The sequence below is a fragment of the Pholcus phalangioides genome, unplaced genomic scaffold (genome assembly GCF_987345545.1).
Source record: "Pholcus phalangioides strain wild (caught in Gottingen) unplaced genomic scaffold, Ppha-v1.0 ptg000008l_1, whole genome shotgun sequence".
Lineage (NCBI taxonomy): Eukaryota > Metazoa > Arthropoda > Arachnida > Araneae > Pholcidae > Pholcus > Pholcus phalangioides.
In genome coordinates, this window is record NW_028301601.1 from 8,405,661 (window position 1) to 8,433,117 (window position 27,457).

General features: G+C 35.5%; 1 long non-coding RNA gene across 7 annotated transcripts; it reads left to right on the plus strand.

The window, feature by feature from the left end:
- The first annotated feature begins 6,244 nt into the window (after positions 1 to 6,244).
- On the plus strand, positions 6,245 to 27,096 carry LOC149083599 (uncharacterized). Of its 7 annotated transcripts, XR_016192915.1 has the most exons (12): positions 6,245 to 6,639; positions 9,850 to 10,140; positions 12,985 to 13,056; positions 16,959 to 17,153; positions 17,257 to 17,378; positions 17,499 to 17,652; positions 17,753 to 17,895; positions 18,148 to 18,261; positions 19,463 to 19,558; positions 21,692 to 21,761; positions 22,768 to 22,888; positions 26,829 to 27,096. It is a non-coding gene; the product is annotated as an uncharacterized LOC149083599 (long non-coding RNA). The 7 variants fall into 7 exon arrangements; XR_016192910.1 differs by lacking the exon at positions 21,692 to 21,761; XR_016192914.1 differs by lacking the exon at positions 21,692 to 21,761 and having other exon boundaries at positions 17,257 to 17,340.
- The last annotated feature ends 361 nt before the right edge of the window (positions 27,097 to 27,457 follow it).

The following is a 27,457-nucleotide window of genomic DNA, read 5'->3' on the forward strand; positions in this document are numbered from 1 at the left end:
ATCATAGCAGATGATCAGGTGGCTGGCCCATCTCAGCAACCTGATAATTGTTTGTCCAAAAGGGCTAATGGAAAGTCAATAAGTAAAAATGTTGAAAAAGAAAATACAAATGATCCAGATCCCACTAACACAAATGAGTGGCAGTTGGTTGAAAAAAAGAAGAAAAAAAGTCAGAATACCCCCATTAAATTTGACAAAATACAAGAACTGGAAAGAATTCTCAGTTAAAATTAGGGGTGTTTGTGAATCAAATTTTGATGCCAAAAAAACTGGCACAACACTGCAATTACACGATCAACAGAAAATGATCATAGAGCTGTGACTAAAATGCTTGAAAAAGAGGGAGTAAATTTTAGCACATTCACACTAAAGTCAGACAAAAACATAAGAGTGGTTATTAGGGATTTGGATAAAACAACATCTTGCGATGAGATCAAAGAATCTCTCGAGGAGTTGGGTTACACAATTATTAGTGTGGTACAGCTAAAGAGCCCCCGTCATAAAGTGGGTGAAAAGATTATGGTCCCAATACAACTATCGCTCATTGATTTGCCCAGAACAGATAAAAGCAAGGAAATATATCAATTATCTTCATTAAATTACTTAAAGATAAGAGTAGAAACATACAAAAGAAGGAAGGGGTACACGCAGTGCTACAACTGCCAAGCCTGGAATGGGCACACAGCCCGAAATTTTTATAACGAAGCCCGCTGTGTCAAATGTACAGAAAAACATCACAGTGTGATAAGGTAAAGGGTAAGGACTTACCAGTGTGTATAAACTGTTCCTTAAATCATCCGGCGAGTTTCCGAGGATGTAAAAGGTACCCGGGGAACCTTAAAAAATCTGGTCCTAAAGCAGTTACTGGGTCACAAAAACTTATACCACCAAAGCCCAGGCTTTTTTCCGTCACAAGTTCAAGTGACGATGAAATTGAGAAAATAGACATTGAAGCTGAGGAATTACCTCAACAGCAAAAACCAACAGAAGTAAATAATAGACCTACAAGAAGGCATAAGACATATGCAAAAGCTGCAAATGTCCACGAAGAGGTGGAAAATAACAAAATAGAAACTATCAAAAACACAATGACATCAATTATACCCACATCAACTATTGCAGTTGAACGTAGGGAAAGTGTAAATAATGAGGTAACCGCAAGGATCCCTCCCAACAGGATGGATGGGGAAGTGTCCCAGATTATAAATACCGGTAATAATGAGATATCATTCCCCTTACAGGAGTTAATGGGTCTAATGAAAAAATGTTTTAATAACATATTACAAGCTAAGACATATCAAGGAAAATACTCAGTATTTATTGATAGCTTTACTGAAATATCTATGAAACTATTATCGGTAAACTTCACCAATGTTCAATAATAGTTCACAACAAATAAAATATCTCAAGATCATGGCGTGGAACGTCAGAGGTATTATTCGTGATCTCCAAGAATTTAGAGAAATTGTTGCAGATGAAGATTTTGATCTGATGTTAATTTGCGAAACATTTTTAAAACCATGTTATACAGCTAAAATAGCAAATTATGATTGTATAAGGAAAGATAGAGCGTACGAAAGAGGAGGGGGAGTATCTATATATCAAAAGACATTTAAATTATGACATTGTTGACCTCCCACATTCCCGAGATTGCGAAGCGTTGGCAGTGGATCTGCACCTCACTAGCACTAGAAAAATCCGAATTTGTGTTTTATACAAACCACGAAATAATCAATTTGATATCTCTCTGTTAAATCATATATTTGACTGCAATTATGCAACAATTCTTACCGGTGATTTAAATTCTAAATTACCAATTTGGAATTCAAATAATTACAATGCAGCAGGACGTATATTAGAGCAGTATTGCAGAAATAAAAATATTATTACATACGGGCCAAGTGCTGCGACACACTATCCGGATGACAGCAATGTCAAGGTGGAAAAGTCATAGCACACTTTCCCCCTCTTTTGACATATGACATAGAGTTTTTGTAATCGAGAGTTATTCATATCATATTTATGTGTGATATTTTTGTGTCAAATAGTAGATATGTGTCATGTGTTGTAAGAAAATTAGTTTGTCCTGTTTCAGTAGGGAAAACGAGTACGTTACACACCTATTTTTTTTTGTACACACAGTATGTGTTTTCAAAAACTTTGATTTTCGGTACGATCCCGATATCGTAGACTTTGACCGATTATTCTAAATTAATCCTTTGGAATTTTTGCTCCTTGGTGTCAAGTGTGAGCCGATTTTGAGGCATCTTCGTTGGAGAAATTAAGAGTTTGTAAAAATTTAAATTTGTTCCAGGATAGTAAGGCAGGAGATGGCCATTTTTTCGAACTTTCGTTTCCGATCTCGAAGGTGACGTGGAGAGAATATTTTTTTGTTTGTTTGTTTATTTTTGCGGATGGAAACACACAAAATTACCGTTTTTCGTGTTTGGAACTTTTTGCAACGTCATCAGAATTTTTCTGGAGGATGAGACATACATGCTGAACTATTTTGTGGAGTCATTAATTAAGTAATTCATTAATAATTTCATTTTTTTTTAAAGGAAACTTACACACGTGCCGTTGATATTTGTTAACGTTGAATTTGGATAATAATTCTGATTGGAAAATATTTAGATCATTCAAGAAAGTGTATTCTATGTGTCATCTTGAATTTAAAATCATGTGTTAATTAATTTTTTTAATTTTCTTTGTCATATGACGAAATTCTTCCTGTATCATTAATTATGCGTAGGCTGACCATATTTCCTCGACAGAAATACGGGACATTGGGATTCCAAATACGGGAAAATACGGGACATCGCCAATTATTGCCAAAAATGACGCCAAAACCGAACAAAGTCACCAAATATTGTTGAAATAGCGGAGAAATCACAATGGCGGGAAATGCAGCATTACTGCTAATTGCAGTGGATTAAAATGAATTCCACGAAAAAAAAATTTCACTAAGACAAATATGGGAGATTCATATACTCATTTATAGTTGTAGTAATCATAATATAATTTATAAAATGAAAATAATTTCAATCTTTGAAATTATTATTAATCTTTTCAATCTTTTTAATTTTCAATAAAGAATAAAAATTCAAGTAGGCTCCGTGCAAAATACGGGAAAAACCGGGACACTTTTGCTAAAAAGTCGGGACAACCAAAAAAACAGAAAATACCGGGACTGTCCCGGGAAATACGGGACGTATGGTCACCCTAATTATGCGTCAAGGTATGTCATGTGACCTATCATTGGAACGCAGAATTAATTTCCCATCTAATGGTAAAATTTGATTTGTATTTTTTTTAATGATGTGTGTGAGTAATTAAGCGTTTTCCTTTTTGTATAACATTTAGTGCATTGTCCTTGGGATCAGAAGAGTCTCCCCGTAGGAAGAAAGTTTCGTTCAGGGCGTTTTTTTTTTGTCCAGATTTTAGACTTGCCCTTTCACCTTAATTGGTCAAAAGTGATGTCGTAAAAATTTACGCCACGAATCAAAGTGTGCGCATTTTCGAAGCCACGCCCACTTTTCAATTTATTTATACCCTCGAAACGTCGGTGGGTTGGTCAGTCTTGGTTCAGTCTTCCGTTTCCACTCGTCGGAAAAAACGCGGTCCATTCGATGTTAGTAATGTGAAATCGTTCTCGCGAGATGTTGCTGTTTGCTACCGCTGTAGTTCTCCCATTTTGTTGCCGAGGCGATCCTGAAGCCTGTCACGATGTCCAGAGTAGAGCCTGAGAGCGTTCTATGCCAGCTGTGAAGGATCCGGAGAGTTTTTTTGTCCTATCTTGGATAGGCCGCCTGTTTCCCCATGTCCCTCGAACTTGACTCGAGATCCAAAAACTGTGGCAGTTACCTTTTTGAGGATGCGGAACGCTGACCCCCTTGGTGACAGAACGTCGAGTCTCTCGGAATTTGTAAGTATGTGAAGTTATTTCTTGGTTTTCTCTCTCATTCACCATTTCTTTTGAGTTCGTGGCGGTGATCTGGGAATTTGTAATATTTTTTTGCGACTATCATGATTCTTTAAGCTTAGATCCAACTCCCCCCCCCCCCCCCCCCGTTGAAATTTTCGGTTAAGTATAAAAGTTGTTTAAGGTGTCTTAATTCTAATGATCTCTATGACAAATGCACCATTTCGAGTTGATTTTGATATGTTTGTTTCGCTGTTTAACTCTATAATGCCCAGATCGCCCGAAGTCGGCCGAGTAGGTTAATGCCCATAACCGCCTCAAGTCGGCCCAGCTAGGGGGTATGTTTCGGTGGGCTTTTGTCACCAACGGGGAAGAAAATGAAAGCTCTTGTCAGAGGCGGGAACGGAAAAGACAACTGCAACGCCCTATCAATGGGATTTTAAAAGCTGATGTACTAGACTGTTCCTTGAGAATGGACTAAGGGTACTCAATGCATTTTACAAGGAGATAATACTGTGAGGAAAGGGGTGTTTTCAGTATATATAGACAAATTATCTCCCGAAAATCCATTGAAATGAAAGGGTGAACGTCAATGCAAAGGGTGGCATGAATAGAAACTCATGGAGAAAGGGTGGGGAGAGGGGAAGTGAACGAAATTTGGACGAGTCCACTTCGAACACAAAAAACTTGGTATTTTCACGACCCTCCCAGGTTTTCTATCTGGGCGTTAAAGAGTTTTAACGGGAGTAACTGGGAGTAAAGGTTTGTTAAATGTTGATGTTGGAAAAGCATTTTTTCTGCACGGAGAGACTGTTTTGAATTTGCTCAATGTCAGTTTTGAATTATTTTCAATGATGCTGCTGTATTGTTAAAATATCTTTTGGGAAGAAAAGTAATTAAAATTTAATTATCTTAACTGTGTTAATTATAAATGTGTATGTGTGACTTGTAGTAATTTGGTTCTTTTTACTTGTTTTTATGTGGTAAATCTTAATTAAGATGGAACTCTAGCACTCCCCGTAGATAAGGGTTATCTTATGGTCAAGGTAACCACGCTCTGTATGCCCTATTCGAATCACTGGCCTAGGTGTTGAAAGATACTCATATAAGGTAGGGTGACCATACGTCCCGTATTTCCCGGGACAGTCCCGGTATTTTCTCTTTTTTTGGCCGTCCCGACTTTTTGGCAAAAGTGTCCCGGTTTTTCCCGTATTTCACACGAAGCCTACTTGAATTTTTATTCTTTATTAAAGTCGAAGATTGAAATTATTTTTCAACTCAAATTATTTTATGATAGTTACAACTATATATGGGATATTAATCTCCCACATTTGCCTTGGTAAATGTTTTTTTTCCGTGGAATACATTTTAATCCACTGCAATTTGCAGTAATGCATCATTTCCCGCCATTGTGATTTTTCCGTAATTTCAACAATATTTGGCAACTTTGTTTGGTTTTTGGCGATAATTGGCGAAGTCCCGTATTTTCCCGTATTTGGAATACCGATGTCCCGTATTTCTCTCGAGGAAATATGGTCAGCTTAATATAAGGAGCAAAATGGTCATAGTTCTCATAAATAATATTGTTTTGGTGAAATAGTGTCTCTTTGGGAACTAACATGATATAATATATTGATGCAGTGTAAAACTTATTTTGTGATATAAACTCAACGTCACAGTACCACAGAAAACCAACTTCAGCCGACCACTGTGGGGTTCGAACCTGGATCCTCGCATCGCGAGTCCGTCACTATAACCACTCGATCACCACAGCGGCTGGCAATGTTAGTTTCAGGGAAAAAATTAAATTTTTCACTAATATTTCCCATTCCAGAAGAAAAGGGTTTCTTTTCTTTTAGGAAAATTGCGGCCCGGTGCAACCGCACCCTTCGCACCTGCTTAAGTCCGGTGTGCATGGCAAGTATAGCTCAGTAGAGTAAAGGGTTTTTTTTTCCTAAGTTCAACTGGATACCAAGCTCTACCATTAAGCTACAGAGGACAGTAATTTTTCCCCCTAAGAACAGAGTATTTCTTTTGGGCCGAAAGCAATATAGACAAACTCCTAACTGAGCTACAGGTCGTAACGAAATTAGCCTCCAGATGGCGCCATTCGTTTCGTGAAGGTATATTTTTTGTTTGACATATTTTCATTAACGTCTCGAAAAAATAAAAATGTATTTCCTATTTGGGCGTTTTTATTTTGGAAAATCTCTCTTGCGACCTACACTTTGGGACAATACAATAATAATTATGTAGGGCTTTCATCAAACTTTGGGACCCTCCCCTACATCTGGCAACAGTCATGTTGTGTAACGAAAGTTCAAACTTCCAGGTGGGGAGGGAGAATGCTTTTGTGCAAGGTTTCTAGAATATATATTGACAAGACGTGTCCCTACCGGCTATGTATATATTGTGTCTTAACAGCTAAATATGTGAAGCCAGTGCCGTCTTAAGGCATCCGGGCCCTCAAGTGAAGAGGGACCTTAGAAAAATCAATTGGCCCATGATACTCTTAAGACGGCCCTGTGTGAGGCCCATTAAAAGTATGAAAATATCTGGAAAGAACCCAGTGTTGCTTCAAAAAAAAAGAAAGCAGGATGGCCGGGAAATCGAAGACTTATCAAGCGATTACCTTGCCTTGAAAAATTCTCCACAATTGGATAAACCATGATGAAATAGAGGAGAGCTCAATTTCTTGCTGCATCAAACTAAATTAGGTAAGCACTATGTGCTCACATCGTTTTTATTTTACTCCCAGCTGCATGTAGGGTTTGCCCAACCCGAAAATAATCATCAGAAATTACACGATTATTTAGCGCCACACATGTCTGGTGGCCCGACGAAAAGTCGCCAAGGCCATCAGACACTACGGACGCCGAAAAAAAACACATCAGCGTGCAAAACATAATAGAAACCACCAAGCATAAAAATCCAAAAAAATATCAGTTAAAAAAAAAAATTACACCTGGCCCCGCTGCGGTCGGCAACACCTATATAACACAACAAGTGTCTGGCATAGTTGTTAGATCGTTTACTGTTGCTACAATGGCAGGTTATATAGATTTAAGTGAGTTTGAATGTGGTGTTATAGTCGGTGCACGAGAGATGGGACATAGCATCTCCGAGGTAGCGATGAAATTTGGATTTTCACGTACGACCATTTCACGAGTGTACCGTGAATATCGGGAATCCGGTAAAAAATTAAATCTACGACATCGCTGCGGCTGGAAAAAGATCATGCAAGAACGGGAATGACGAGAATCATTAAACGTGACAGACGTGCAACCCTTCCGCAAATTGCTGCAGATTTCAATGCTCGGCCATCAACAAGTGTCAGCGTGCGAACCATTCAACGAAACATCATCGATATGGGCTTTCGGAGCCAAAGGCCCACTTGTGTACCCTTGATGACTGCACGACACAAAGCTACGCCTCGCCTGGGGCCCGACAACACAGACATTGGACCGTTGAGGACTGGAAACACTTTGCCTGGTCTGACGAGTCTTGGTTCCAATTGCTTTGAGCTGATGACCGTGTATGGGTATGGAGACAACCTCATGAATCCATGGACCCTACATGTCAACAGGGGACTGTTCAAGCTGGTGGAGGCTCTGTGATGGTATAGGACGTGTGCAGTTGGCGTGATATGGGACCCCTGATACGTCTAGATACGACTCTGACAGGTACGTAAGCACCCTGTCTGATCATTTGCACCCATTCATGTCCATTGTGCATTCTGATGGATTTGGACAATTTCAACAGGACAATGCGACACCCCACACGTCCAGAATTGCTACAAAGTGGCTCCAGGAACACTCTTCTGACTTTAGACACTTCCGCTGGCCACCAAAATCCCCAGACATGAACATTGTTGAACATATCTGGGATGCCTTGCAACGTGCTTTTCAGAAGAGATCTCCACCCCCTCTTACTCCTACGAATTTATGGACAGCCCTACAGGATTCATGGTGTCAATTACCTCCAGCACTACTTCAGACATTAGTCGAGTCCATGCCACGTCGTGTTGTAGCACTTCTGCGGGCTCACGGGGGCTTTACATGATATGAGGGAGATGAACCAGTTTTTTTGGCTCTTCAGTGTATATGTAATATTTTTATTTATTATTCTGAAGATATTTAATAAAATTTCCAGACATACCCATCCTCCAGGAACACTTCGATATCTCAATGAGATGGGAAGCGGGGTGTGTTTGGTTGTCAAAGTCTATGTTTATGTAACCTTTTCAGCAATATGATCACAAAAAGCAGCCTGCATGCAAGTTTGTAAGTCTATTGTTTAGAAATTCAATGTTTGCACTAATTTGTCCTGTAGAAAAGCCTGCTTTTCCAAAAAAAATTTTGTAACAGTTTCAGGAAGCAACTACGTATGGCTTATTAAAATCACATCAAGTATGAAAACGGTTTACACTAACATAGGGACGGATGATGCAGGACTTGCATTGGCAAGCAGAGATTGCATAAATAAATTCTGTTGAGTTCTTCAACATTTTGTATGACTCCCTTGGTTTTGTTTGGGAAACATATATAGTGTTTATGTGAAATTTTCCGTTAAAGAGAGTATGTTTTTCCTTTGGATTTCCATGTTAGACAGGTTCTGGTTCTGCTTAATCTAGGTTTATTAATGTGTATTTTGGCATTGAAAAATCACGGGATCAAGATTTCATTCTGTTGAAGACAGGTTTCCGCTTAATACAGGTTTCATTAAAGACAGGTTTTACTGTATCTGTTTTAAGTATGTTACCCACATGCTATAATTCTTCAGTGTTGATGGGTTCCTTTGCAACTTTTCTCTGCCAGTAGAATAGTTAGCAACGAATGTAACTGAACCTAGTCATACTAGTAAATTAAATTTCTTTTAGTGAAGTCCCTAGAACATGATTTTGGAAACCCACAAGGGTACCAGGTGAATGATGGTGTAAAAGGCTTACATATATCCCGGAAGGGACAGAGCCTGGGTCGTATCTGGTCTGACAGGTGAATGATGGTAGGGGAGCAGGGTAGTCAACTTTACTTTTTCCGAGAGGGACCCACTTTCACTCAGAAAAGACCCATATTTTGTCAATAACCTGGGTCTTGGGACCCAGGTAAATTAGAGGGGAGCAGCATCTCTGTGAATGATTGTACATTTTGCACTGTTCCTTTGGAAATGGTCTCAAATGAGGGTTGTTCTTAAAAAACTTAACTAACTTGCATAGGTGCTGTAGCCCAAAGACAGGCCATTTGAGCCCTTCCCAATTAATTTTTTAGGGCGACCAAACCCCCCTTAATAGTATCTGGAAAAACAATGCAGTGTACCTTCCTTCTCCAGTGTATACGTGCTTGAGCCCCCATATATATATATAGGACGATACAACCTTCTGCCGCCCCCCCCCCCCCAATGTTTTCTTCATGTCTGCATCTCTGCATACATGCCTTCATAAGTTGCTGTGCATCGAAGAAGAGAGTTGACAGACTGGACTTTAGAAGATTACTGTAAAAAAGAATGTGATATATTGTAAGGAGAGACAGATTATCTGTGGTTGCTAGTGCAATTGATTCTCAATATAATGATCTCCCCCTTGTCCCACCGGAAATGGATGTTATATTGGGAGGGTTCTCATATCGAAAGTAAAACCTATATGATAGTTGTAATGAACTATGAAAACGTTTGGGAATTATCCTACTATGGTTAGTGTAATAGAATGGCCACTATAATGCGGAGTCGTTATAAGGAGAGTCGACTATATGCTATTTTGACCCAAAATTGTTTTTGTTATCAAGTCATTTCTGTCATTTTGCTGTGACTCTAGTCAACCTTAGTCATACTGAAATAGTGTGAAGGATTTTTTTTTAATTTTTTAAAAATTGCAAAAATTTAGAGTAATTATTTTAAGTTTATGTTGTCTGAAATGCATTTGTATATTCCAGTGATTCTATTGAGCTTTTGCGGAGCATGAAAGAGGGTTTTCGTAAAGAAATGATTGCTTTGAGACAAGAAGTTCAGGACTCAAATGCAGAAATTTATGATTTGCGTCATCAGGTCACGAGTTTGAAAGATGAAATACAAAAGATGAGTTGTGATCATCTTCAGATATTAAAACACAGAGCTTATAATGTCGAAAATTGATAATATAGCTGATGAGACATATTTGCAAAAGCATGTCATAACATGTATTGATACTGATATGAAAGCGATTAAGAGACATATCACCATTCCAGGTGTGTAGCTTAATCTATTTACTTGGTTTTAATGTTATTCATTGGCTTATTTTTCATATTCTGAGTTTGTTCAAGCATGTAAATAAAAATAACAGTGAAAATAAAATCAATAGACTTTCAGGGTATTAAGACAAGCTGAACTTGGGGGGGGGGGGGGAAATGCCATCATCTCTATCGGGAATTGAACCCAGGATTCGACCCCCCGTCTCAAACTGGGCAAGTGCACTAATCATTATACTAATTGGAATAATGATCAGTGGCCCAAACATGATCAAAAGGGGAAAATTTTGTGAAAAAGATCACAAATTCTTGCAATTCAACTTCAGTTTATCACAATCAGGGGTTTGTCCACACTTTTTGTAAGGTCCTGTTTTTGTGAAAAGGATAATTAATTTTGTGAAAAATAAGTAATTTTGTAGGAAGCAAAGTAGTCTAGTTAATTAATCACAAAAGAAATAAAAGGCCAAATTTATGATTTCATTAATTTGTATTTTGTGAAGGGTCAATTTTTCAGATCCAGAATTGTGTGGAGGGTCTGGAAAACGGACCCAAATTTCTGCTGGACATACCTCTGACATTCTTTTTCAAACCAGACGAAAATTGATCAGGCTGATAAAAACTCTTGTAACGTGGATTCAAGCCGTAAACAGAGGCATATTCAGGGCTCCCACTTGTCCTACTTTTCATACTTTTTGGTAAAATGTCCTACTTTCTCGGTTTTGTCCTACTTTTCCTATCATATCCTATCTACAAGATTTGTGTAATTGGTTTTAATTGAGCAAGGAATCATCAATATATTGCCAAATAGTACAAATGTAGATTACAATTAATGATTCTGCCGAAGCAGAAATTGTATCATTTTCAAGGTTATTTGGGGGCATATGTGGACCATTTGGTTCATAATTTTTCATTTGCTTAGTTTGAGATTTAAACAAGTGGGTAGTCATTAAAACTTCTGCCTGGATGGAAAAAATAATTTTGTATTTACTTTTCATTTTCTTGGACAGTAACTAACTCTCATCATTCAAAATTATGAAGAATTTGCCTAACAAAGCAGTTGGATACATAGGCCTATTCTAGGTTTGGTGATTCTGATTGCTACCCAATAGCATTCAATTGTCTTCTTAATAATTGCAATAAAAATTGCATGCAGAGGCATAAACAATGTTTACAATACTCAGAAAAGAGCTAGAAATGAAAGTGTTTCATTTTTCAAAAGCGATTACACTGGTACTGAACAGTAAAATGTAAAAAAATCCCTTTAAAAAAAGGGATGGCAACACAGTAAAACCATCCAGTTCACATTGACTTATTTGAGCTTGTAATTTACACATTTTGCACCGTGGTTTTTGAAAATGGTTTCAAAGGAGCACCATTCTTAAAAAACACACGTCTTCATAACCTGCTGTTCATTGTCGAAGAGAGTTCACAGACTGGACTCTCTCTCTCTGTGGAAGACTCCAAAAAAAAGGAAAGTAATATATTTTGTGAGGAGAGACAGAAAAGAATTATCTGTGGTTGCTAGTACACTGTTTTGGCCAAAAATTGTTTTTGTAACTAAGTTATTTCTGTCATTTTGCTTTTACTTGAGTCAATCAGGATACTGATATAGTGCTATGAAAAAAAAAGTTTTTTTAGGATTTTTTTTGTTATGCTATGATTATGTTGTCTAAAGGGGGGGGGGGTTACCCTCCCCCATCCTACTGATTAGTTCGGCTTTTTCTATTTTTTTGAATGAGAGCCCTGCAGATTTAATGGCCTTAATTGACCTTTATCTGCTTGTGGCTGCAAAACGTAATTTAGAGCATCTCCATGACTCAGATTGTTGACTTGATATCGACATCTTATGCTCCATTCTTCGTGTTTAAAAAAATCACAATTTTGATTTTTTTTTCTCTTTTAGATCTCTGAATTTATTAAAATGTTTTTGTCTCACAGTAGTCGCTGCCATGGCCGCACTAGGAGAGGGCAGGGGTCTGATTTCCCAGGCACTGGATGATGAAGGGTGCCGAGTTGACTCTTTTTCTGTTAAAAAAAAATGGATACTGGCCCTAGGCGACAGTAAATTTTCAGAATTAAATGTGACCAGCGGCCCTGGTCACCAGAGCCTTCTAAAAAGTACATGAGCCCCCATTCCAAGTGATTTTTTCTGATGCCTTACGTGGCAAATTCTCGAAAAATTCAACTACTACTCAGTTTTTCTGATGTCTCGGGGGGGGGGGGGCATGCTTTAAGACAGCACTGCTGGTCACTACATATCGTGATTAGGTCAAAAACCAGGAGTGGGACAGTGCCCAGGATGACATTTTTGTGGAATGGCTAATTTAATAAAAGGCAATAAATTCCTTTGTAAAATTATCAAACTTCACTGTCAAGGAATGGTAAAATTATGTCCCCCCCCCCCCCCCCAAAAAAAAAAATTGTATAATGGCCCTGGTAAATCGATAGCTCTGGGTAGGGGGGCGAATTCACTGATTTTGTTCATTCAAAATCACAAGGGGGGTCAAATGCATTAATAAACCCCATATTTCATTGATTTAATTTTTTTTGTTTACCACTTTATGATCAAGGACTTAATATTGTGTCTGAATGCCAGTTGGATGAATTCAAGCAAGTTCTCTTTGTTTTCTTTCCTCTCCTCATCATCCTGAAGCTTTGTTGCAACCGTACAATTTTTTCTTCTTCTTGGGTTTTTGATTGACTAGTGATTTTTTCCCACATATCATGTACCTTTCTTATAAGTGTGAAAGAAAACATCTACTTTCTACCTACATTCTTATCAACTTATCTATTATACTGTTTTATTCATTTGTTTTTGACTTCCTTTTTCTAACGTACGATTAGGTTAGGACAAGGACTTAATATTCACCACAGATTTGTCAAATAGAGAGCATCCGAATTTTTTGCCAATCGCTTGTAAGCGAAAGGGTTAATTTTATTGTAGTTTTCTGTATTTCCCGTCATACTTCTATTGATTTTTGCACATTGCCGCATATTAGGTTGAATTAAATAATAAATTGTGTTTCTTTGTGTAATTGTATGTCCCTTGTCATACATCTTTAATTGACCCCTGTGAAATGGCGATTTCTTGGTACGAAAAAAAGTTATGTTGTCGCTTACTATGCTCACGGAAAATTAATCAGGAAGGGGGTGTAGAGTCTTTCTCTGTTAAAAATTATGGTAAGAGGGGGAAGTACATTTTTTTTTTGCCTGTATGTTGTGTGTAAAAAAAAGAAAAAATTCTAATTTTAAAAGAGCCAAACAGTAATTTCAAAATTGGTTAATTTTCTCCCTCACCAAATATGACTTTGTGGGTTTTTAAATTTCAAATCCGCTATTCCTTTGAAAAAAATAGATGCTGCCATGGAGCTATCATCAGCAGACTTATAACAGGAATATACACCCAGTTACATATCTATGCATAACGATTTGGAAAATAGGTTGAACCAACTACTATGGTACATAAAAGTATAAAAATATCAAAGATTTTTCTATTGAATAAATTACTAATTTAAGGAAGAAATATTGAAAACTTACTGTAGAAAATTTTCAGCCTATTTGAACTGCTGCTGTTCTAGACAACAAATAATGCGCTCAGTGAGCAAAAAGGGTGTTATCTTAAATAGACTGGTGTGAAAAGTTTGCCAAAAAAAAAAAATTGTGTTTTTATTTTTTTTAAACTTTTGTTATCAATCTCAAATAGTGTTGCTTTAATTCATTGATTTTACTTCTAACATTAATTTTGTTGCTCCAATTTATACATACTTGTTTTAAAAACTTGCTTTGAAAACAGCGCGAAATCCTATATTTTGATGCTACGAAAATTGCTCAAAAATTAACTTTACCCCTGTAAATACAGTTTATTTCGCTTATAACGTTTTTAAAGAACCGTCACGAAAAAAGTTGTTAGCGGGAGAACACTTTGAACAGGAAACCTCAATGAGCAATTAGTAAAGGGTGGGTCCATAAAAATAAGTTGTGCTAAGCAAGAACATTATAAACAGGATCCATTGTATGTCCAGCAGTTCTCTTAAATCAGACCAAACAAAATTGAGAGATTCTTTGACAGTAGCTAGTTGAAGATTGAACACACTGTGTAAACGAATGAAAAAGAATGAAGATATGAAGAAGCTTCACATGTCCTTCATGAAGGAGCATTCATACTTCTTTTGATACTCCTTATGAACAGACATTTTGCATCATGGGTGAAGTTGGCATGAAACAATACAGTGAATCCTGCTTGCAATCTTCCATCTTATGTTTTCCTGCCTAGTATGACTTATTTTCGTTGCCTGAACTTCTAATGCATGATTCTCACAAAATTTCCTTAAATTTTGCCCCCAGCAGTTTATATGAAATATATTTTATAAACTTTTTTTTTGTTACTTTCTGTTTAAGTTATATAAATTTAATTTAATTAATTATAAGTTCCTATGTTGCATTTCAGTTTCTGAAAAATTGCCACTCTGTTTCTAATTTTTTCATCAATAGATTTTTAAAATTTGCTTGAGCAAATTTTCTTATGTTAAGGAAATGTCCTCCTTCTGGCTGTGCTCAGTCCAGTTTTAGTTTTAAAATAATTTTCTATCTTAAAACAAAAATATATTCTTTTTTTCAATAATATATATATTTTAGGACCAGTACACTTTCCCATTTCATTTTTTTTTATAATTTTAAATATTTTTTATCAATAGTTTATAGCCAAATAAAAATTTTTCCCAGCTTTTTTCCCCATTCATGACATTTGGGAAACATCGGTTCAGGTCCTGCGACACCAGTTGCCGCCTATCAAATTTTATGTTGAGAAGATTAAGAAGAATGTAGTCATCACTTTAACCTCCTTTTAATCAATTAGAATTAGTTCACAAATTAGATTTATTCAGGAGAAAAAGAAGCGAGTGAAAAATAACTCTTCATTTAAAACTGTTATAAGCAAAATACACTGTATGAAAAATTCATTTATTGGCCTGAAACTTTAGGCAGGGAAGATGCTACAACAAATTGGCAGAATTGATGGTGTCTGAAACTGCTGATCATTGGGTATGATGAATCTGGGGTTGAAGTACTAATGACAAGAAAGTGAAGTAGAAAATTCAGGGGATGTGAAAGTTAAAATGGTGTAACTGGAATAATTCTCATTTTGAGGGGGAAAAAAATGAGGTTTTATCAGAATTGTTTTTACAGGTTCCCATGCTAAAAATTTTGTGATTTTACAATCTAGAACCAAATTATTGAAGTTTCAACAGTTTAGCCATACTTGCCAACTATTACTGAATTTCCATAGTTTCTACAGATTCCACCATAAAATACAAAACTATGGAAAATCGTGAAAAAGTACGGACATTTTTTTTTGTTCAAGAATTTCTTTGAATTCCATTATCCTATCGAGTAAAAAATGACTTCATGCAAAGACAGCATCTCCGAAGAATAAATATCAAACTAATGACATCAACCAATTGACATAAAAAGTGTGGTTTGCACTAAGATAACTTATCATGGCTTAGAGTTTTTGATAAATACATTTGAAATGAAGTTCAAATTTCATTCAGTAAAACGAAAATCTTGACTGATATATATATATATGAAATTGATTTTTTGTGCCTCTATGTATAGGATTTCTAAACAAATCTACAATTTCACACCAATCTTTACCAAATTTTGTGTGTATATCAAACAGGCTACTTCAAAAATTTGTCATAGTTGAGCAAATGCTCGATAGGGTAAAAAAACTGTCTCGAAACAGTGACTTTTGGGATGTCTACTTTGGTTACCTTGGTTCCCAAACAATGACTTGTCACTTTTTTAATGCTACCAGTATATGAAGAAAACCTGGGCAGTGCCAGGTACACATTACTGTTAGTTTGATATTGAATGTCAGATTCAAAATTTTTTTAAAGGTAAAAAAAATTGATTTTCAAATTTAAAAAAATTCAAGAAGAAAAAAATTTGAAGGGGGAAGGGTAGGCGCTCAGCTTTTTTTTCTGGGGGGGGGAGCCACCCCTTCCACTCTGACGGTGAACATTGCCACTACGGAGAGGACTAGTTCCAAGGTTGGCATGTATGAGTTAAGGACATTTTTTTTAATATACTCACCACATATTCCCAAGGAATCTTATATGTTTAGGGAATTTGTTAGCGTGTTAGTAAACATCCATGCCCGAACCGGGATTCAAACAGAAACCTGAACAGTCAGAAGCTAGCTCCCTAACCACTGGACTGCCAGGTGGTGAAATTGAATACTTTTAGATTGAATTTCTTTACTTAAGTCAGAATTATTGAAAGTGTAACTAGCACCACTATGACTTGAACCACTCCTGAATTGATCATTTCAATATAAGAATGTTTTATGTAATTCTTATTTTTCTAATTCTATATAAAAGTGAATTTTTCAAGAAATATTTTTTACTCAGGCATGTGACATTAAAAGTATATCATCCTATATATTCCTTATATAGCCTCAAGACATAGGCGGAGATAGACATGGACATCTGGGGGGGGACAAGGTCATTATTGCTGGGGGGGGGGCACGATGATGATGATGTCAATTCATATATACACATGTACATTAGATCTGCCCACTCCACTTTTGACGCTAGGGGGGGGGTGGCGTAATCTTCGCCCATGCCTCAAGAGAGTTTTTTTTTTTGCTTTTATGATCCATAATATGGTTCATTTTCATTAAGGTTAAAAAATATTTTTTACTCCATGATGCCTCATGCCTATTCATGATGCCTATTCAATATAACTATGAAAAAAAAGTTGTTGTGCTTATATATATTTTTGTGCAAATGATTGAAATTTGACTCTAATTATTTTAGGTCCCAGAAAAGTTTGGAATTTTCTGGGATTATCAGAATATACGAATACCAAGAAAATGCAGGAAATATCCGGGCAGACGTATTAATTTTTTAAAAATTTACTTCGAGGAGCCTGGTTATGAAATAGCAGTGTGTGTGTGTGTCATGGACTTTGCAAAAGAGTCTCCGAAATTGAGAGATCTGCTGTTCGAATTTGTGAGTTTTTGAAGAAACATATAATTTTTCATTACTTTTTCAACATTCAGATGCATTTTATTTAAAGAATTATGTTAATCAAGTTGTGTTTCTAACATTTTAGATGACCACATCTCACGTGAACGGCGAAGCGAAAGACGCAGAAGATAAGAAGATTTCTCAACAAATGAGAAACTTCCAAAAAGCAGTGAGAGGATAGATAGTGTAGCATTATTCTAGTTAGCGGTAGAAAATTTTGTATTCTGTAAATTTAAGTGCTATTATGTAAATTTAAGTGCTGAATGCATTATTACATAGTTAATTTTTTCTCTCTCTCATCCATTTTCTCTCTCAATTTGTATGCAGGTGATAATGGATTCTCCAGTGTCATAGAACATTTGAAAGTCAAAGGAGCAGAGGTTACAGTAGTTCATCGAAAGAAATGTGGGACTGAGCTAGAAGTCGCTGCAATAACATAATTTCTCTAGACTCGATTATAGAGCTCATGCCACAAATCGAGGTATAATATTTGAAATTTATTTTCTCTAAACTTTGGTGGATTTGTGTTGCTATGATTTTCATATAATTCTTGCTATAAAAGTTTCATTTTTATTGGACAGTTAACAGATGAAGAATTAGAAGAGGAAAATGATGACTCAGATGTAGATGATGACTCGAGTTCTGACTCATTAGACAAGGAAGATGATGACTCTAGTGCTGCTAATCAGGTGATCCTAAAGCGACCAAAAGAAGATAATCCCAGGTGAATTGCCAAATTGATAATATTAATTTTTGAGTGATTTCTTCCTATTGATAATTTTTTACTGACTTAATTAGTATAGTGATAGTAACTCTAATTTAGTAAAAAGCAAAAAAAAAAATTTCCTTTCATAGAGTTCTGGCTCTGAACTACATATATATATATTTTTTTATCATTTCTTATCATTCAAATGCTAGAGTTCAAATGATATTACCATCCCAGCACTCACTATTTTTTTCCTGTATCTTGGTATAGTTCTAACAGCTCACCATCAAAACGGCCAAAGAAAAATCAACAGTCGCCACGAGTTTTTCCGATATCGAGTCTTGAAGTAGCTTCTATGGATATTGATGACAAAAAACAACCTAGGTATAATTTTTAAAATAATATGGAATATTCTGAATTTCAAGTTTTGAATGTGATCATATATTTAGGGTCGTCTTCAGAGCATCATAGCAACCCTGGGCCAAGTGGCGTTTTTGAGACCTTACCTAGTAAATTGTAGAAAATTTCATCCGGATCTCATTTTTATGAGGCCTCCGGGCTGTGCCCGGGTAGGCCCATGCGTTAAGACAGCGCTGCATATATTGTGTCACCTAGTAGTATTATTTGTCTCTGGCTATGCTGGTGAATGAAATTTCAGTAAAGGACACATAAATTACATAATTACTCTTTGCTTCAACCAAGTCTGACCATTCCTTAAATAAGAAGTCTTTGGTATTTAAAAGGTTAATTGTATATATACTAAATTTGAGTTTACCTCTTATTCAACTTCTTTCATCTCTGTATCTGCTTTCTTCTGCTTTTTGATTGCCTCAAGGATGTTTTCTTAACTGGAGTCAATCAAACGAACATGCTTTATACAATTTGATACAATACAGTCAATTTGCGATAACTCAAGCCCTGATAGCTTGAATATTTGTTCTAGTTGAACTTTTTACTCAGCCCCAGAACTTTTTCTGTATATTAGTGTTAAAAATTTTTTCCCTTAACTTGACTCACAAAAGAAGAAATAAACAGTCAAAAATCACTGCATTTTTGACAGAAATAATCTTGTAAACATTTTATTTATGATTCGTTTCATTCATACGAATATCATGTATGCATCTGTTTCCATAATACAATATGCATGCCTGGTTTATATTTCTAAATATTTTCATTAATAATTAAATACGATTAAATTATAGTAGCCTATCTTTTCGAATTCCTTCATCTCCAGTAGTTTGACATGTTTTACTGATACGATACTCGCAAATACTGCTGTTATTTTAATAAATATTTCTTTTTCCTAATATTTGAAGGAGTATTTTTACTCCTCAATGAAATTTAGAGGAGTGAAATTACATTTTGATGTATAAATAACGCGTATTGGCAAACACTGTACTCACGTGATTTAAAAATAAATGAACAATGTTTTTATATTTTTGACTTTGAAAAGTTTTCGTTCTCTCTTTGTTGTACTTGTAGATTTTTAGATTTTTTTATTGAGATGATAAAGTGGAAAACGGTTCTCCCAAATACTCCAAAAAACCAAGACAAAAAGTCTGAATACAATTTTTCTGTTTTTTAGTTCCTTGACTTAAAAGAGATTTCGGAATGGAGGGAAGGAGGACAGTCCCATATCTTATCTGAATCACCTGCTGCATCATCCATTGCTGAACTAAAAGTAAATATTAATTTGCTTATTCTAATTTTTTGATTGATGTAACAAATTATCTTTTGTGATGATTTGTAATCTTCTAAAAAGCTAAAATAAGTTGACTCAATAATTTAATTTGTGAATAATTTTATTGACAAATTGAGGGGTCAAGGAATAATGTTTTCAGTCCAAAATAATTGTAATTAATATTTTTGAGTTTTTGTATAGCTCAGAACTGTCTTTTTCGACCGCGTAAAACTGCTTTCAGTCCGCTATAATGAAAGAAGAAAGATACAGCATGGGGGAGAGAAGAGAGGGAACCAATGATCTTAGTTATAGTGCACAGATGGGAAAAACTATGAAAAAATGGAGTCCACCACATGCATAATAGAAAAAGAATTTGTAACATGCGCAGCAAACGATACCAGATTTCTAAAGAGAAACAAATAATGAAGTTTGCATATAACAAAATATTTTTAATATTTTTTCTGACTTTGGTATAAACAGATTTGTAAAAAAAAAAAAAAAATTATACTCAGTAATTATAATTTAAAATATACAACACTAATTTACACAAAAGTTTTTTTTTGTTATTCAACGTATCTGTCAGGTTAAAAAACTATTCAACAACATTAACAATCAGTGTTTGAGTGTTTAATACTTAGTTTCTGAGGTCAAAAACCTAACTCACACATCATACCCTTCCTATCACATATTTTAATAAAAAAACTCATATTTTAATTTTACTAAACAGCATTTGGTAAATTGAACACAGGTAATCAGTAGTTTGCATAAAATGAACCATAAAATTACATATCTGTTCTAGACTCTTGTATGTTAAAAAATTTGAAATTGCAAATTATAATTAATATTTTGCTTTAATTATTGTAATAAATTAATGCTTGAAAATAAGTCATTGTAGTAAGCAAAAAAGTTTCTCATATTGCTATGTACCTACTGTGTTTAAAACATCCAAAAGCATTCATTTAGGTTTTTGGCAGTTTAAACAAGTTTTTAACTCATGTCATGTCAAAAACTGAAGTATGGCTCAAAAGCATTGAGCATAATACTTGACGATAGAATTTCAATGCCCTGATACAGATTCTATGAAATAAAAGTCAGAATTCACATCATAATACCTGTAGTTATCATTTGAACTCATTCTTTAATGATTACATACTCCTCATTACCATAATATCTTTTAGTTTTTACTTGAAATGTACAAAAGGGATTTAATTATTATTTATTGAGTATATTTATCCTGATACACTTTAAAATCAAGTTGAATTCAAACTCAATATGCTTTCAGAAATCTGTGGAAGTTAAAAAAAATAGATTCCTAATGCAATATCATTTTGTATCAAATCCTTTCACATATCCAATTTTCAGATGTATTTCAAATAGACATTTTACAAAGAAAAAAAAGTGCTGCATATTAATTTGCTTCTACAGTCTACGGGAACTACCTTAAAGTGAAAATTGTAGAGAAATAGAGCTACAAATATTATGGTAACATCATTGATTCAATTAATAATCAAATAATTACAATTATTATATAATGGTAAAAGTTGCAGAGTGTGGAAAGGAGATGCTTATTGCCGTGTTTTTCCTTCTAGACTACTTTTATTTTTTATTATCATTATTAATTTATTTTTACTTTTCCGGTATAATTGCATTTCATGCCAACTGGGGTTACTGTAAATAAATAATACAAAATGATGTGTGCCTTTGGAGAGAAGGGGTTTTTTTGTAACATTAATTATCAATGATTTATAACCTATTAAAAAAAAATTTAACTTTTTTAATAATCTGATTTGAGATTGATATTGTGCATATGAATTATTATTTTTGTCAATTTATTCATTTAATTAGTTTCTTCCCTTTAATAAATGATTGCATGCTTAGTAAGTTAGTTTGAACCTGGAAAGACAATTTTCAAATGCTGCTCAAAAGCATTGAATATTATGCTTGGCAATACAATTTGTATGTCCTGGTAAAGATTTTATTAAACAATATGCTGCAGTTATCATATAAACTCATATACAATATAAACTCATTACTTAAAAAAACTTATATAAACTCATTACTTAAAAAAACTTATATAAACTCATTAGTTTAATAATCACATTCTCATCTTATCATTATCCCGATATCTTTTAGTGTTTACTTGAAATGTACAAAGTGGATTTGATTATATTGAGTATTCACTGCAATATATCTTGGAATAAAGGTGAGTTTAAACTCGATATTCTGTTACCATCCAGAATACCATCGTGTATTATATACAGGGTGATTATAAAAAAACTATCCCGACATATGGGCCCCTAACTATCATACCATTCACAGAAACTGCATGAAATTTTGGCATAAGGCATTTTGATGTATGCGCTCAAGAATGATATGGAAAACAACAGTGTCACTCTAACAGTTACGGCTACAGTGAGAAAATTTCGAAAATATCAAATGGCAACACCAAGTTTTTTGTATTGGAATGTGATCTCCATTGTGAAAAACCCTAAATAGCGTTCGAACGGCAACTGTAGCATGAAAATTACCGGCGGTAGATAGGCTAAAAGTGAGGACAACCAATAAGGACAGAGAAGCAGCATAAAATAAAGCATTTTTTTGTGTTTCACAAATTTTCCACATGACCTTGTGGAGGACTAATCAGGCTGGGATCTCAGCCGAAGAAACGGTGGGACGAATGAAACGAACATTAATGCTCTGGTGCACGGCAAAGTCCTTTTTACTTTTTCCTTGCCTAGTTCCGGGGATTTTCGTGCTACAGGTTCCATTCCAACGCTATTTAGTGTTTTTCAGTATGGAGATCGCATTCCAATACAAAAAACTTGGTGTTGCCATTTGATATTTTCGAAATTTTCTCACTGTAACCGTAACTGTTAGAGTGACACTGTTGTTTTCCATATTGTTCTTGAGCGCATACCTTAAAATACCTTATGCCAAAATTTCATTCAGTTTCTGTGAACGGTATGATAGTTAAGGGCCCATATGTCGGGATAGTTTTTTTATAATCACCCCGTATGCATCACAATACTTTTCCATACTAAAATTTCAGATGAAATTTAAATTCCCTCTTTCTTACCAACCAAAAAGTTCTGAATTTTTACCTGCTTTTGCAATGTATGATACCGATGTTAAATTGTAAATAATGTAAAAAAATGTTATTAAATGCCACAGCAACTTTGCTGATTCGATGAGTAATTAAATAATTACAGTTGTGGTATGATGGTAAAGCGGCAGAGTATGGAAAAGAGATGCTCATTGCTGACACACAAAATGAGCCGAAAGTAGAGTTTGCCGCAACTCCCAATCAGCTGTATACTCTGGTCATGTTCGGTGAGTTTGTAATTTGCCTACAGTTACGTTAACAAGTGAGAAACTAACCATCGGTATTCCTTTTTTTAATAAATTCCTAATCAACAAAATATGTATGCTCATGGGTTGTTTCTAATTGTGGTGTGCAGTATTTTGGAGGACTCGAAGATGACAGTTTCATGATTTATTTTATTACTCAAAAGGTGATCGTTTAATGATCTGAAATTATTTCAAATAATGCATTGAGATTATTTTGATTGTAATAGAGTTTGGTTGACCTATTTTCATTTAAGGTATTCAATTACCTTTCTTGTCATTTTTTTTCTGTAAAATACAAATACAAAATTTGAAACCACACACAACAGCCAAATTGCCCTGGTCATTGGTCAGAGTGATGCACTAGGACCAATGTTCGAACCCCACCATCAACGCAGTGGTGGTCAGCTGAAATTGGTATCTTGTGGTTCCCAACTTTGAGGTGCGAATGCGAGCCAGTCTCCAGGTTACAAACTCTCGCCACAGAAAGCAACAGACCTACAATGCCACAAATGTTCAACCGTTACACTTCACTCATAGGTGTCTGCACTGAAAATTCAAAAACATGACACTAGATGCACACTTAGACTTATGTACCTATAAACGCACATGCTTCCGATAGCACTCAATCGGTAGTAAATTACCCATGGCGGCAGACCAGAGTTGTGCTCAGTTTAAATGAATGAATATTCTCATTGTAACATTACTAATTTTATGCTTTTCATTTAATTAATATCTGTTTGCTTACGTCTCGACCGTCCAAATCCAAACGAACCCCGTTTGACACAGTTCTTACATTGGCTGGTCGTCGATATTCCCGGGAACGATGTCTCTAAAGGAAAAGTCATCGTTCAATACGAGGGTCCACGTGCTGGGTCTGGGAGTAGGTTTTTTTTTATTTATGAGAACATTTCCATTGCTTAGTAACTTATTGCACTAGCTTGTAATAATATTTTTATTTGTCCCTTCTTCATCAACAAGTTTACTAATATATTTGTGACTGAGTATCTCGAGATAAATGAAGATTTCGAAATGGAAACAATGTTGTCTACTTAAATCAATATTTCTTATTGAGGGAACCGTATAGGTTTTGCATCATTTATCATGGAAAATACCGATATAGTTTACAGGAATTCCATTTTGTGTGATTTTGAGTTCATTATGCAGAAAGCTTGACAAAAAGGTAACCAAAAAGATTTTATAAATGCAGAGATGCAAGAGCTGTGCCAAACTGCGCCGAAATGGTTCTCTTGCTACATGGTGCGCCAAGGTGCAGAATCTCTGTGCATTTGCGGCAATTCTTGTTTGTGGTTCGTGGAGGTACCGCTAATGCACTGTAGTGCGAACTACGAATAACGAAATTTAGGAGAAAGAAGTACGAAAATTTTGTTCACGAGACGCGGAAAAATATATGGGGGTGGACTTCAATTTTTTTCAGTTCCCACCATCTATTACAATCGCGTTCGCGTGACCTTGGAAAGTAGTTCTACTACCTTGAAGTATTATTATTGGTATAATCCTCGGGATATCAAAGTCCCTGAATGAATATGCTGAATTTTCCAATTTCGGAGAGCGTTTTTTAAATCTCTACCCATGCAGAACCTATTTTTGGTGGTACTGACCACGGTTGGCAAAGCTTTTTTCTCCCTTTCAACTCCATTTGGCACCCCTCCTAGAGAGGCACCCAATATGGACGCACGGTCCGCCCCTGCGTTGATGGGGGAAGGGGCATGCTCTTAACAATAGTCAAAGGAAAGAGTTTGTACTAGGAGCATGCTCATTTTATAAACTTCTGTGAGATACCTATTATATATAAATGCCCCACCTTTCCAAAACATGTTGTTGGAGAGAATGAAATGTTTGCACCCTTTCTTGTTTTTCGCACTCCCTCTCGTTCATTGCTGGGATGGTACATTATTCCTTCACGCATTTCTGGGATGTTGCTTAACATTGTATCACCAAAAGAACTATTAATTATAGGGGATGAATGGGTTGCACTACAATGCAAAGAATTACAAGAAGGGAAATCAGTTCAGAGAATAGATAGATATTGGACAGAAATATGTTCAAACTTTGTAACCTTGAAAGCAGCCCAAAGTTTGAAATTTTGCCAGTTTTGGTGAATGCTTTTTATTTTTAGCACATGGTATCGCAGACAGAGAGTTCAGTGTTAACAAAAGTCTGTTTGAATAGTGACAAAATCTGTCCACCCAATGCTTTAATGGAATAAGACACAAAATCTTATGTTCAAGGGCATGAAGAATTTAAAAAAAAATTGTCATTGAGATGCTGAACTTCTGAAAGCAACTCATGATTCATATAAAAAATATTGTAACAGGCTTCAGGCTGAGAAAACAAAAAAAAAAAAATCATTTTTAATCTATTAAACATGCTATTATGTTGAGAAATTGTTTTTTAGTAAATAAGGTATTTATATTTTCTCGATTTTTGCATTTCGCTTTTAAATTTAATCATTTCTTTAAATTCTGTGAGGAGCTAACTTTTTTTCATGGAAACCCGTATTATATTCTGCACACACTTTTTTACTATATCAGGATGAATAAGATTTTGGTGTTCAAGCAGCAGAAATTCTTGCTACCTAGGTTTTCAGTATGCATGGTGCTTAATTTGAAAAGGGAAATAATTTTATTCGTAATTTCAGTAATGCATGTTTCAGTAAGACAGTACTTCAGAAAAAAATTTAAAGGGGCTTCAATTTGTGAAGGAAATTTATTTAGAATTATTTGTTCCAACCATTTTTGGCAAAACAAAACCAGGTTAAAATCCTCAATAGTGGAAGCAAATCTTGCATATGAGACATGCAAGTTCTGATGGCAGAGATTCTTCCACATTCTCATCACATGGCATCTGTACACGTGAAAAAAAGCAATCTCTTCTGCAGCCGTTGGTATTCCTAATTGGAAGTGATGCCTAGGTAGATTAATTCGTCTGTCCAGAGAGGTTCTCTCGATGGTAGATAAACCATCGGTTGGACTAGTTTGTAGCAATCTTTAGATCTACAGTGATTCTACGCCATTCCAGTGAGTGCAAACCCTGAAATTGAAGCCTCTCGCAATAAGACCAGCCACTTATGCCAACTACTCGTTTGGTAAAGGACCTCTGTGGCTTTTTGAGAAGTGGCTTATTATGTCCTTAATTCTCTCTGTACAGGGCTCCTTACTTGTGAACAGAACTGCAGAGTTGGGCAAATACACACACACAGAAAGCATATGGCAAAGAATATGCATCACACCTACGGTATGCCACACATAATATATATGAAATTCTGTTAGCTCTGCAGACTATGCCATGATATGTTCAGTACAATCCAGGAGATGCGGCTCATGGCAATACCTAAATCTATGCATGTATCTAATTGCTGTAACATTTTGTTACTAGTTGATAATATTCACTATCCCAGCGTCTGCCCAAATTCATTGATCCGCTTTTTGATGTTGAAATAGAGAGTTTATATTGACAACACTTCACCAAACACCAACCCTGGTCATATCGTTATACTGTTACTTATAGCCATTGATGAGTTGGATGGGAAATGAAGGCGCCATCTCTATGTGGTCGCCTCAAGCTCATTAGAAAAATATCGTCATCCTCACTTGGGTTTGAATCGGAGACCGTGACAACAACCTTCACGGTGGTAGACGAGAATCACCACCACACCATTCGGGCACCTTGACAACACCACTGGGAAAGTTGTTGGCATGCAATTCTTAGACCCCCTATTTTCTATTGGAGAGAATAACTTCATATTATCAGTAAATTGCAATAGAGGAATAGGTGACACACAGCTTCAGTGATATATATGAATAGTGTCACTTTCTCATTTGACAACTCAGTTTTTGAGATACAGTATTTTTCATCGCTACAAATCTGGTCAATATGTTGATACATCATGATGTCGTTTCAGGTGATCATCAGTATGTCTCAATGATTTACAACCAATTTGGGCGCTCTGGTGTGGATTCGTTCAAGAAAAGGAGTGATTTTGACATGACTGAGTTTGCCAAGGATCAGAACTTGGGATACCCTATAGCTAGAGGCTTTTTTTTTGCTGGCTCACGATAGAGAACATTTTTGGAAGCGAGACATTTCCATGGACAGTTGTAATTTGTGGGATTGATTCGACTGTTTTCACCTTTAAATGAAGTAAATAAAAGAAATATTTTTTCTGTTAAGATGCTCTGATTCTTTTAAACATTTTTATAACAATTATAATGACAGTTTTGTTTATTGATGGTGTAGTACTCTAATGGAAAAATACACGTAATGGCGACATGATACTTGGAATTGATGAATAGCTATTATCCGAGTTTCAGAAATTTTGATTCTGATCGATAATTTGCCTGGGTTGTTTGGTTTAAATCACATTGGTTTAAGCCTTGGTTTTAACCAAGTGTTTTTTTTTCAAAAAATCAAATAAAAGTGGCCTAAATATAAGTTTTTCCTTGAAAAATATTATTAGTTCTGTGGATATGCTTATCTCATGTTACATATCAGGTATATTTGCTAAATTAAGGTCCATGATTACATTTTATG